The sequence below is a fragment of the Callorhinus ursinus genome, unplaced genomic scaffold, assembly GCF_003265705.2.
Source record: "Callorhinus ursinus isolate GAN/ISIS: 27379988/994484 unplaced genomic scaffold, GSC_fseal_2.0 scaffold40, whole genome shotgun sequence".
Lineage (NCBI taxonomy): Eukaryota > Metazoa > Chordata > Mammalia > Carnivora > Otariidae > Callorhinus > Callorhinus ursinus.
Genome location: NW_027397102.1, coordinates 847,235 through 860,419, shown reverse-complemented (window position 1 = coordinate 860,419; position 13,185 = coordinate 847,235). Strand labels below are relative to the sequence as shown.

The following is a 13,185-nucleotide window of genomic DNA, read 5'->3' as shown; positions in this document are numbered from 1 at the left end:
GCATCTTTATTGATAAAGAATGTTGATCTATAGCATTTTTATTATGATGATTATGATATCTCTGGTTGTCATTTCAAGGTAATACTGATCTCAAAGAATGATTTTTGAGGTCTTCCTACCTCTTCTACTCTTCAGAATAGTTTGTAAAGAATTGATACTATTTCTCTTTTAAATGTTTGGAAATTTTCACTATTTAAGCCATCTCAGCCTGGGCTTTTCTTGTGGGAAGTTTGTAAATTGTTAATTTAGTTTCTTTACTTGTTGTAGGTCTATTCAGATTTTCTATTTCTTTCTGAGGCAGCTTTGGCAGTTTGTCTTTCTGGGAATTTGTCTCATTCATCTAGGTTACCTAATTTATTGGCATACAGTTGTTCATAATATCTCTTTATACTTCTCTTATTTCTGTAAAGTCAGTAGTGATGCATTCTCTTTCACTCCTGATTTTAGAAATTTGAGTCTTTTCTCTCTTTTTCTTGGTCAGTCCAACTAAAGGTTTTTTCAATTTTCATGATCTTTCAAAAAGCCACTTTTGGCTTTGTCGATTTTCTCTAGTTTTTTTTTTTTTTACTCTTTATTTCACTTATTTTCACTCTAATCTTTATTCCTTCCTTCTGCTTGCTTTAAGCTTAGTTTGCTCTTTTTTGTTCAGTTTCTTAAGGTGGAGGATTAGGTTATTGATTTGAGATCTCTTTTGTTTTTGTATAGGTATTTACAGCTATATATTTCCCTCTGAGCACTACTCCTATACTCCACTGCTACTCCCTCTGAGCAGCATCCCATAAATTTTGGTATGTTGTGCTTTCTTTTCCATTTATCTCAAGGTGTTTATTAATTTTCCTTGTGATTACTTCTTTGACACTGGTTATTCAGGAGTGCAATATTTAATTTCCACATTTTTGTGAATTCCCCAAATTTCCTCCTGTTATTGATTTATTATTTCATTCCATTATGATTGGAGAACATACTTTGTATAATTGCAATCATTTTACATTTATTGAAGCTTGTTTTTTAGCCTAGCATATGCTCTGTCTTGGAAAAATGTTTCTTGAGTGCTTGAGAAGAGTGTTTATTCTGCTTCTATTGGTTGGAGCATTCTCTAGATGTCAATTAGATCAATTTGGTTGATAGTATTGTTCCAGTTTTCTATATCATTGCTGATTTTCTGTCTACTTGTAGTACCCATTATTGAGAATATTAATTCTCCAACTATTATTGTTAGATTATTCATTTAACTATTTAATTTTGTCTGTTTTTTCCCCATGCATTTTGGGGATCTTTTGTTAGGTGCATATATGTTTTTAGTTGTTATAGTTTCTTGACGAATCATCCTTTTTATCATTACAAAATGCTTTAATCTTTTAAATATTTCTCCAAGGTGTCACACTTCTCTCCAACCCACAACTACTCTAAAGCAGGTCTACATCATCTCTTGACCAAGTGATCTTCTAAAATGCAAAGTGGACCACATCACTCTCTTGCTTAAAATCTTTCTCTTCAATAACTACTAGATAAACTCTGCTAGGCCCAAGAGAGGAAGGAATCTTCCCAAGATCAAATTAAGACCATGACAGAGCTAAGACTACATCCCAGGTTTCCCAACTGAATACTCCCTTTACTGTATGTACCACTGAGCTGGGTACTCTGGACCGCCTTATTCAGTCCTCATTTAATTATCCTTCTTGTTTGAGAAGCTGGAAAGTCAAAAAGTCCACTTTCTATACTCACTTGCAGCCATAGTTCTGGAGGTAAAATAGGGTCTATCAATTAGAATCAACTCTTCAAGATTTGGAAGGCAAATGTGACATCTTCCAGTTACATTTTACCTGTTCCTGACAAGTGAATTGTGCAGCCTTGCCACACAAATAACATTTGGATGTTCATTCATCAGCATTGTCTGCCAATAATCAGTTATGGTGGTGACAGCAGCAGCTGTGGTTTTTCACTTTGGCTTTGGTGTACTCTTGAGTTCATGGATGCAGTTGTAGCCTCATAGGTACTAGCGATACTAGTTAGTTTTTACTTTTGTTTTTGTTTGTTTTGAGAGGTACTCTGTAAATTCTGCCCTGGGTGGGGCTGCCAGAACCATGATCCATGCTCCCAATTCTAATGGGGACCCCATTATCCTGGGCCCCAGGGTTCACACTCACGATCTTAGACTGGAGCCCACAGACCCAGTGGCAACACTGTAATCCCACTTCTGGGAGTACTTAAACCCTCAAGCCCACATTCTGGATTTCCTAAACCCTGCCTTAAGGGCCTCTAGGCTGAGAATCTCTGATCTGAGCCCCTGACCCACCCAAGACCCCCAAGTCCAGTTCTGGGGCTCTGGGGCTCAGATTTGAGCACACAGACACATTGAAGATGGCTTACACCAGCTTGGAACCCCCATCTAGAGAACCCCACCAGACCAGGACCCCTACCTTTAATGATGCCTATGCATAGACTCACTCCAGGGTCCCTCAAGCCAGATGGGGTTATTTTGGATTGGAAGGGGATTTCAAACCTGATCCTTTTTCCCCATCCCACCCATCCAAGAACTGCCCTCCCTCAGAAGCCCAAACCCTATTTCGAAAGGATCCTCCAGCCCCCCGCCAGAGGACAGGTCCCTACCACAAGGCCTCATATTATTCCTCTATGTCCAGCTGCCAGAAATGCATATTTTGTAGGGAGAGGGCAGGCTCAGGAGCAAAGCTGTCACCTGACCCGTTTTTTCCCTCGGGAATTTTAAGTCTCAGCCATGTTCTCTGTTAGATGGTTTTTTGAAGGGTGGTGGCTCTAGGGGAGGCAGGGGCCTGGGATGGGCCCTGGGGAATGTGCTTACATGACTGAGGTGGCAGCAGCGGTGGTAATAGAACTCTGGTTGGTCAGTTCTGTATTCTTCTGGGAGTTATTCCTTGAGACTCCACCTAGAACCTGTTCCTCTTTTCCTTCCAAATAGTTTGTAGGCATGTAATTTTTTATATTAAATTCCTTCTTACATCTAAAATACAGATGGGAGGGGCACTGGGTGGCTCATTTGGTTAAGTGTCTGCCTTCAGCTCAGGTCATGATTCCAGGGTCCTGGGATCAAGCCCCACATCGGGCTCCCTGCTGGATGGGGAACCTGCTTCTCCCTCTCCCTCTGTTGCTCCCCCTGCTTGTGCTTGGTGTGCGCTGTCTCTCTGTCAAATAAATAAATAAAATCTTCAAAAATAAATAAAAATAAATAAAAATAAAAAATAAAATACAGATGGGTTTTCTGCCCCTTACAGTGATTCCTGGTTGATACAAACATCTCCCAAATTACAGTTATGACCTCCTTAAAAACATACACATCCTCTTAAATAACACATCTTTCCTCTATAACCAGATATCTTTATTGCCCATACACAAGACTGGATGGATTCTAGGCCCCAGTGTATCTAATTTTTGTCCCCTGGCTGGATTTTGTTGCAAGAGGTTTTTCTCCAAGTAATTTATCAGGGTGTCAATAAACAAATCAATCCCATTACTTGGTCTCTTAGCCATCTTGTTCACATATTCAAACTAATTAACTGTTAGCAATGAAAGTAAGGCCTTTATTAATATGAGTTTGTTACTGTACCATCTTGCCAGTCTCTGCTTTCCCATTACCTCATTCCTCAAAAATCACAAAGAACAGACAAGTTCTTGTACCAAAGTAGACTAGTACTAACATGGAAAAATTACTGGACTCTGAGAAGACAAGGATACTTATTTCCTCAGTTGTTTTATATCCTTGTAACGATAGCTTTTGCAAAGTTAAGTCCAGTTCTGTCAGATTTAGTTGATGTACAATTTGACAATGCAAAGCTGTATTCAAGGGATTAATAGAGTATTCTTGATTGCCTCTTCTCCCTGCACCCCAACCTGAGTTCAGGGTATTCACAGGTTTCAAGAAATCCTCTGTGTTACTCAGGATTCTTCAGAGAAGCAGAACCAACATGATATCTTTATCTATCTATATATAGATATTTATGACCATACCAATATGACACATATATATCTCCAACATGGCTATAATCACATATTCATAATTATAATTATATATTTGTATCTATCTAGGAAGTCCAAAATCTGGGAAGAGTTGATGTTGCAGTTCAAGTCTAAAGGCTATCTGCTAGCAGAATTCTCTCTTGCTTGGGGAAGGTTAGTCTTTTCTTCTATTCAGGCCTTCAACTGACAGATGAGGCCACCCACATTATAGCAGGTAACCTGCTTTACTCAAAATCCACAGATTTAAATGTTAATCGCACCCAAAAACACCCTCACAGAAACATCCAGAATAATATTCGACCACATATCTGGGCATCATGGCCCAGCCAAGTTGGCACATAAAATTAACCATCATGTCCTCTAAGAGTGTAGGGTGAGGGAAATAGAGCCTCAGAATGTTAGCCGCAAGTGGGTGAATACACTAGAGGTCTCCAAATTTCTCCATTACCACTTCTGAGGAACTGCTTATGAACTGGGAAGTTCAGACAAATGGGTAGGCCCAGGACTCTAAGTATTTTATAGGATTCAAAATTTACAACTTGTGCCTCCTTTTTAAATTTTTCTTCAGATGGGACCATTGTAGATTAGGGAAGTTTTGTCAAAAGGAAGAGAAGTGGAAAGAGTAACTCCATCTGCAAGAATTATTATTGAGGTCAGACCTCATTTTTACACTACTTAAGAAATGAACGCTGTCCATTTATTTAAAAAAATAAAGATGATAATTAGAAACATGGAAAAATAGTTAAGATGACACATTGTTACAGCTATAAAAATAGAAATATCGATGTTAAAACATTACATGTTTAAACAAAAATGTAAAGAACACAAAGATACGCTAATGGCATGAGGTTTGTTTTTGGAGTAATGAAAAATTCTAAAATCGTGGTGATGGCTGTACAACTCTGTGAACATACTAAAATCCATTTCTTTGTACACCTTAAGTTGGTGCATTGTATGACACAAAATTATATCTCAATAAAACTTAACAACAACGAAAAGAACGCAAAGAGCAAATAAAGGTAGCCAACGGGGAGACTTGGCAAGGAAATGGTGAGCTAAGAATAGGAATGGGATTGACGAAGGAAGGATGGGCTGCAGAAGGGATGGTGATGGAGGCCGGTGAGACCAAGGGGAGGAGAGGTGGAAGAAGCAGGATGGGCTAGGGCACTGGGCCCTGGGGAAAAGGTGAAGAAGGCCCGAGGGTTAACCCCTGAAAGGCGGTAATGGGTGGGGGTGGAGAGAAGAGGGCGTACTCCGCGCATGCGCCAGAAGCATACTGCGGCGGTCCCGGGGAGGCCGTGCTTTAACTGGCATCCTCGCTGTGGCTGCAGGCGCCGCTGGTTCTCTTTCGCCTGTCCAGTTCTACCTTGGCCTGTGCAGCCACCCTAGATCCGCGAACTTTGTGCCGCCGCTCCCTCTACCCTGTCTTGCGACGGCCAGCGCTAAGAATTCACGCTACGACACTCGGTTCAGCCAGGAGGTAGGAGAAGAACATGGAGGGCGGCGGAGGGAACTCGGGACGGGGAGATTCTTGATCTGTGTATTCTCCCGGTTCACGAGAGGAAAAAGTGGGGGACAGCATGGGCCTCAAGCCTACAAAAGGATGTTGAGCGTTTACTTTCCATTGTGAAAGGATACAGACTCTAATCAGGGTTGAGGCACATGAGCGTCGCTGTTTTCCATAACGTTCTGTTTAGAAATTTGGGGTTCCTCTTACGTAGCAGAAGGTGTATTTAAAGGATGGGCCTTAGTACTAGGCTCATCCAATTATAAGGGCTTTCTTTGCCTTTGTTCCGGGTGGGGGGTCTTACTACTGAGTCTGAGGGTACTCCAGCTCCTCCCTGGGGGCCGGGGCGGATTCCATCTAGATTTGCTCTCTGCGGTCACCTGCAGTGTTTCCACTTCCCTAGTGTATCACACGTAACTCCCATTAGGAAATGCTCGTAGTGTCTCTCCTTGAGTAGTGGGGCACAGCTATGGCGAGAAACATGTCCAGATAGCGTCAGGCATGTGTGTATAAGAAGCGGAGGAGGGAGGGCAGGGAATTGGAGAGGACGGCCTTGGTGCGCATGTGTATTTGAGAGGTTGGGGGAGGCGCGGGATCACGCACGTATATTTGAGAAGGCCTGATGCGAGGGGGAAGGGGCCCCAGTTGGGGAGAATGGGAGGTAAGCACGCGTAAGCTTGGGGCGTTGCGGGGGGGGGGGCGGCGTCGAAAGCGTAGCTAAGAAAGCAAAGTTTCTAGTACACAGTTGGCAGCCGCAGTTGGGAGGGAAAGTGAAGGCGCGCATGCGTATTTGAGACGACATTGTGACGGTTGGCTTTAGGAGGGGAGAGGAGCGCAGGCGTATTTCAGACAGAATGACGGGGAGGGGAGGCGCGCGCCGTAGGTGTAATTAAGATTGCAAAATGGCGAGGGGGGAGGTAAGTTGTCTTTGCTTGGCCGTCTTGGGCTAGGGGGCCCTGCAGAGAAGTAGAATCTGCCTTTCTGGTTGGGTGAGGGGATCTGCCGAGCGGGAGATGTCCTAGGCTGTGGCCAAATCCACCAGAAATTAACTCAGAATCTTAGCCTTTCACTGGCCCATTGATATATATGGGTTTGAAAATGCCGAGGCGATGATGACTGTCCAAAAGGTTTCGGCAGCTGGCTGTGTGTAGGAAATGGGTAAAATGGGACCACTGGAGCTAGGCTACATTCCGGTAATACACATTTGGAAGGCTCTCTGTCAGACTTTGGGCCACTGTACTTGGCTCTGGACACATTCTCTCATCCCATCAGAGTAGCAGAACACGGTGATTGTAATATTGTGAGAATCTACTGTTAGGTTAGGCAGAAGCTCTTGATGTCCCCCACTGCAGAATATTGGTGTGAGGATTTGGCTGTGTTTCCAAGTGCTTGTTACACTTAAAACCTAGGATTTGGGCAAATGGTAATGATGGTATGAAGGTGACCTTTCCTCCAAATTATTTTTTTCTGTAAAACTTTAGCCTAGGGGGAAGATTTTTTGAGGTAGCTGTACTTGTCATGGATCTCAGAGGGCTGTCAGTGAGGATCTACTGTAAATCGCTAAAACTAATAGTTTAGCACTTAAATGTGTAGCACAAAGGGCACAGAATTCAAAATAGAAGAAACCGTTCTTGCCCAGTCATCCTAGCTATGATCTCATACTGGTCCTTTTCCTTCTCTAAGCCCATTTCGCTATAGTAATAATTATATTTAAACGTCTATAGCACTTAAAACTATATGCCAGCTACTGGTCTAAGTGCTTTTACGTGTGCCTTAACTCATTTAGTACTCTCGACAATCTTAAGAAATAGCAGTACCATTATTCATATTTTACAAATGAGAAATGTGGGGGACACAAGATTAAGTAGTTTGTCCAAGGCTTTACATCCATCTGAATGGCTGAAACTGGATTTTCATCCAGGTTGTATGGCTCCATTAATTCTGTGCTCTTGAACATTATGCTTTATTCCCCTGAAATGAGGGTTCAAAATTTAAAAGACCCTTCTTTTATGATTTCAGATTTTGTTTGTAATTTACCTGTGCTGTTTAAGAAAGGAGACCTGTTTGCTCTTGGCTGCTTTTTACTCCGTGCATTGTACAGGGTTACAGCTGTAGAAGACAAAAAGTAAAGAATTGTTGATTTGGAGCCTACCGGGGTGGCCATCCTTATCTACCCTTGTCTTCTATGCTTTTTGTTCTGCAGAGGGTTTAAAATGGCCGACTGCGGCAGGCTGGACACACCCTTCTTGTTTTGCCTGATTTGAGATCTGGTCAAATGCTCTGAGACAGCGGTCTTTTGCTGCAGTAGAGATTTTTTTTCTTACCCATTATTAATATTTCGGTGTGTTAATACAAATGTCCAATAGTAAAGGAAAGGTTCTTGTTTTTTTTTTTTCTTATAATAAAAGACTGAAAATACATGCATTTCTTTTACTATTGGTTAGGATGGATTCACTGAAGTGCAGTCACTCTGTCAGTGTTTTTAACACTCCGCGTATACTGACAGATTTCATTCTGAAAAGGTCGTACCAATTTTTACTCACACAAGCATTGGGTCGTGTTCGTTTTGAAAAATATATGTTACGGATAACAACCAGTATTATTTTAATTTTGCATTAATTTGGTTATTAGGGAGTTTGGACTCCTTTTTCCTCCATATATTTCTTAGCAGTTTCATTTTCTTTCATGTGATGTTAGTTCAGGTCTTATACTGATTTATCTGTTGCAGTTTTAGTTTAGTGTTACTGTTATCTATTCGAAAGTGTTCTTCAAATTAAGGCTGTTACTCGAATTTCTGCAGTGTTACATACTCCAAGTTATTGTTTGCCTTTTAATTTTTGTTTTTAAATTTGGGGTTAGTAGAGATTCGAAAGCAAGTGGTCAAATCTCTTATCTTCTATTTTGTGATTTTTCTTCCGTTGTTTAAGTTTGAATAGTTCCCTCAATCTAGAAATTTGGTAAATATTCATTGTAGCTTTGTCTGAGGATAACCATCAAGTTTGCGGAAAAAGGATCTGTAATTTCACCACCCAGAGATAACCCAGTGTTTATAAATGTGTTCACGTCTTTTCATTCCCTGCATTTTTCTACAGTTGATCATATATTTGTACTATTTTAAGTTGTGTTTTGAGTTTAACATTATAACATGCATTTTTCCACGTTAAACATTCTTGCAATTGTCATATAATGGTTTCATGATACCTTGATGCCTGAAAAATTTTTAAATTTTCAGTATTTTAAATGATGTAATGAATGCCTTTTCATTTTCATTTAGTTTTTATCTATTTTGAGTTATTTCTTTATAGAATAGAGTTCCAGAATTAGAATTGTTCATCAAAAAGTTTGAACGTTATAAAGACTTGCTATAGTAACATTTGAAAAAAATTGTCATTTTTTTCTGTACCCAGTTATTTAGGTATTTAGAAAAATCTTTTTTGCTACCTTATATGTAAGAGAATGGTATCTTTGTTTTACGATCCATTTCTCTGATTCCTGGTGAGGCTGGATTCTCAAATGTTAATTATTAGCTCTTTGTGAACTATTCGATTTGGGTCTGAATGTTATGTATTTGTAAGAGCTCTATACTATGTGTGCTGTAAAAGGATCTATTATCCCTTGTCATTTATTGCAAATGACAAATGCGATTTGTTGCACATATACTCCCGGTATATGTTGCCATTGAGTCTTAAGAAATGTTTGTGATTCCAGGGACAACTGCTTCGTGGGATACATGTCAGATTCTTGGTAGCCATTTTGAGATAACATTTGTCTGTCCTTTAAATAGATAGCCATGTCTTTTTATTTAAAAAGAGAGCACTCTTGAGTGCTGCATAGCATTGGTACGTCCTGGCTATGAGTGTGGAAAGAAGACTTGGCAACATTTTGTCCCTAATAAGAAACCAACTTAGACAAGACACGAAACAATAGAGCCCTCTCCCCATCCGTTCTGGGACTGATCTTATTTCGAATACTTAGGAGTGATCTGGAGGAGGATATGGACATAGTGTAATGTCCACATTTATAGATAACACTAAGCTCTTTGGGGGTGTAAAATGCTAGGAGGAACAAACTGCAACGCCTGAGAAGGCCTTGTGAATGTGGGCTGACAGTGGCAGAATGGAACAGTGTAGGCAAGAGCAATATGATTACTTTAGGGGGAAATAGCATGTTAAGCATATAAAAGTGGCCTCAGAGACATTGGGTCCCAAGACGGGGATCTCAGTGTAAATGGCAGCAATCTATTGATGTCATCAGCTCAGTTTGCTGGTGCAGAGACGGAAGAGCCATTAAAATCCTAGGCCTTATTAGGAACAGTATGGGACACGGGAAGAAGTCCATCCTGTCTTTGTATAAGACCATCTGAACCAAATGATTAGTTAACACTAGTAATCTCTCCTCAGGGAGTCTCTTACTATCACTCAGTGTTGAAAAGTGGTTGGGAAGAGTGCATTACCTCCTTGTTTCATTTTTCTTATTTATTTTGTTATTTACGATTATGTAGGTAATTTAGAATAGATATTCCTAAAGGTTTTGGGGTGAGGTGTCTTGGAAGGTTTCCTGAAACTGGGTCTGTTATTTGTGGTTCAGAGAATCTGTTTAATTTTATTTATTAAGTAAACCTCTCTAAATTATTCCCAATACATGGGCTCTATACTATCTCATATATTTAATAACATTCTAATTTTTACTTTTTCAGTGAAGGGTAGGATTTAGAGGTGCCAAGTGATTTGTTACTGCTTTTTGCTATCCAGTTACACTGGGTTAGTCCAGGTAGTCGTTAGCCCCCATTTTTCAGCATTTTGTTAGTTGCAGGTATTAAACGAGGCTTATTGTGTGTGGGGGGGGAGGTTGACAGATGTATAATAAGCAAAACAAAACAACAGAGCTTGTATTGTAGAGGAGGTGGTTGAAGAAGATCCTTTACGGGATGTCTCTGCCCATCCTAAGCGTGGGAGTTCCCAAACCCATCTCTGATCAGGAGTTAGGGAGAGTGTGGGTATTTGAAATAGCCTAAAAGCCTTTAACCTTTGATTTCTACTATTTGTTCCTTCCCTCTCTTGATGTTACAGCCAGCAGCAGCCTGGAGGAGCGCCCCCTGGAAAGAAATTTTACATCGGCCATTATAATACAACCTGATAAGTGTTGCAGCACTTACCAGGTTGTATTGTAATTGTCTGTGTATATGCCTGTCTCCCTTCCTATGTTCTCAGTTAGACTGTAAGCTCCTTGAGGGCAGGGACAGTGTCTTCTCCAGAGCCCAGCCTGGCACATTAGTAGGCCTCAGTAAATGTTTATTGGATGAATAAATGAATGAGTCATCAACAAACATTTATCGTGTGCCTGCTAAGGTGATCTCCACAGGCTCTGGACTGTCAACTGTTTATTCAAAATGCATGTGGTCAGAAACGTGCTATTTCTTTGTGGTTATGCATCCAAAGAGTTTTTCTGAGATAATGCTGTTTTTGTGTTTGGATTTCAGTCCTTGGTATTTACAGATGTTGCTACCGTTGCAGCTGCTGACACTCTCTTCCTTGGTGGGACCTGGGTGGTAGCTGCCAGATCAGGAGCCTCATCCTCACTGCCCAGTGTTAGCTATCTGTAGACTCATCCCCTTTCCACTTCTCTTCAGGTCATCCTTCAAATGGTGTTCCTAGGTAGGGCTGCACGTTCTAGATCAGGGGTAGGCAAATGCAGCCCGTGGGCTGCCTGGTTTTGCAAATAAAGTTCTGCTAGAACACATGTTATTTGTTGATTATTTTGTCTGCGGCCTTTCCGGCCTGCAACAGCGGTGTTGAATGACTACATCAGAGACCTGGTGGCCCATAAAGCCTGTCCTTTACCGAGAAAGATTGCCTGCCCAGCTTTGGATCATTACTCGACTGTGATGGTTTCATGTGCCTCTCCATTCACCAAAGATATTTCTAACATCTCAGAAACTCATTTATTTACCTCATTCATTATTGCTTATAACAGGTCTTTTTCCTATTTTACAGGTGGGCCAGCTAGAACACACTTCAAACTAGATTGATTATAAGGCCTCTACCAGGGTCCGACAGTTAGTCAGTTATACCATGTACTTCAGCATCAAGTTTGGAGCTTCATCTCTAGAAATTCCGTTTGTTAAATCCTAACCTGAAGACCGTGGCCATATCATACCTTGGTGCCTTATCCCTTGCCCCCCCCCCCCTTCCTGCACAGCTCTTTGCAATGAGAATATGGAAAGTAACAAGTTAATGTGAGCTAAGGCAGAAAGGTAGGCCAAGGCAAATGTTTACGGGGTCTGAATGCTAATACACAAAGAAATGGGGTTTCTGAAATACTTACTTAGACTTCATACAGTTAGGGAGCCTGGACTTCCAAGAGCTTAGGGCCTTCCCCTTTACCCTCCCTAACCTTCCACACATTGTCTTGGAAACCTGCCTATGGGTGTATTGTGATTCATTTCGTGTCATTAAAAAGTTGAGAGCTCCCAAGTCCAATTCAAGGAAGCTAGATCTAAAAAACAAACAAACAAAAAGGAAAGAATATAGGATAGTCTCATTCTAGAAGTAAAATGGTGGGAAAGGCCCTTACAGCATTGTTTTTCAAGCTGCTTGTTGGATTTTCCCCAGCATTTTATTGTGAAAAATTTTAAATGTACGTATAGAAAAGTTGAAGAACTGTACATTGAAAACCCATCTAACTACCAACTGGATGTTGCAATTAATATTTTGCTATATTTGCTTTATTGCATATTTATCCATCTTTGTCGGATAGGTTTTTTAAATGCTTGTGGTGGTGTCCATTTTGAGCTCATCTGTATCTGACCCACATGGTACTGAAAAATAGTTTCTTTTTATTCTTATCTATATTTCCCAAGTTGGAATGGATACTGCTGCAGCCTAACTATGTATAAGCAGATCTGCCTGGTAGTGAGATTCCAGGGAGAGAAGCCATTTGACGCCTGAAAGAAAATGTTTACAGTTCACTGTTTACTGGAAATGGTAGCAGAAGAAAAGATGGAAGTCCAGGTCCAGTCTCAGTGAATCTTTCCAATCAAATATTGCCCTACACTTCATTCACTTCACTGCCTGGGGGGAGGGGAACAGGTCGTTTTCTGAGCAGCTTCTGCCTGGTTCTTAGACTTGAAGGAAAAACAACAAGGTCACATCAGAATGCCCCCTAGGTGATTAAGGATTAGCACAACTCCTTGGAATTTTAGCAGATGGATTTTTAATTTGGAGTACGGTCGAATCATATTCTTTTGGACCTTTTCTATTAGCAATAGCCACAGAGTCAATTTGGGAAGCACCACGAACTGAAATCTTAATTTCTCTTCGTCATGAACATGATAATGGTAAACGTTACCTGTTTGTGTCTGTCTCCCTTCATTTAAACTCAAGGGCAGAGACTGTATCGTACTCATCTTTGTAATTCTCATAGTAATAAATGTTTGAATCATTAAAAATGTATTGTTACATTTAATACCTATCACATGGGCAAATATTAAAAAAAATGTTATACTGATGTTGGTGGGGTTACCCAGTTTCAGTGTAATCTTTTGTAGGGTCAGTTGGCAATATATAATGTGGCAGAATAAAAATTGTATGTCTTTTTGACCACAAAGTTTCATTTTTAGGGATATACCCTGAAATATTCTAAAGAAATCCTAAAGAAATATTCTAAGGATATTCTAAAAGATGTAG

General features: G+C 40.6%; 1 long non-coding RNA gene across 3 annotated transcripts in view; it reads left to right on the top strand.

Moving 5' to 3' along the window:
- Positions 1-5,275: 5,275 nt before the first annotated feature.
- The window catches only part of LOC112833870 (uncharacterized), a 61,172-nt gene continuing 53,262 nt past the window's right edge, over positions 5,276-13,185 (top strand). For all 3 annotated transcript variants that reach the window (XR_012374792.1, XR_012374793.1, XR_012374794.1), the window contains exon 1: positions 5,276-5,473. This is a non-coding gene — a long non-coding RNA (uncharacterized lncRNA). The remainder of the gene's footprint in view (positions 5,474-13,185) is intronic.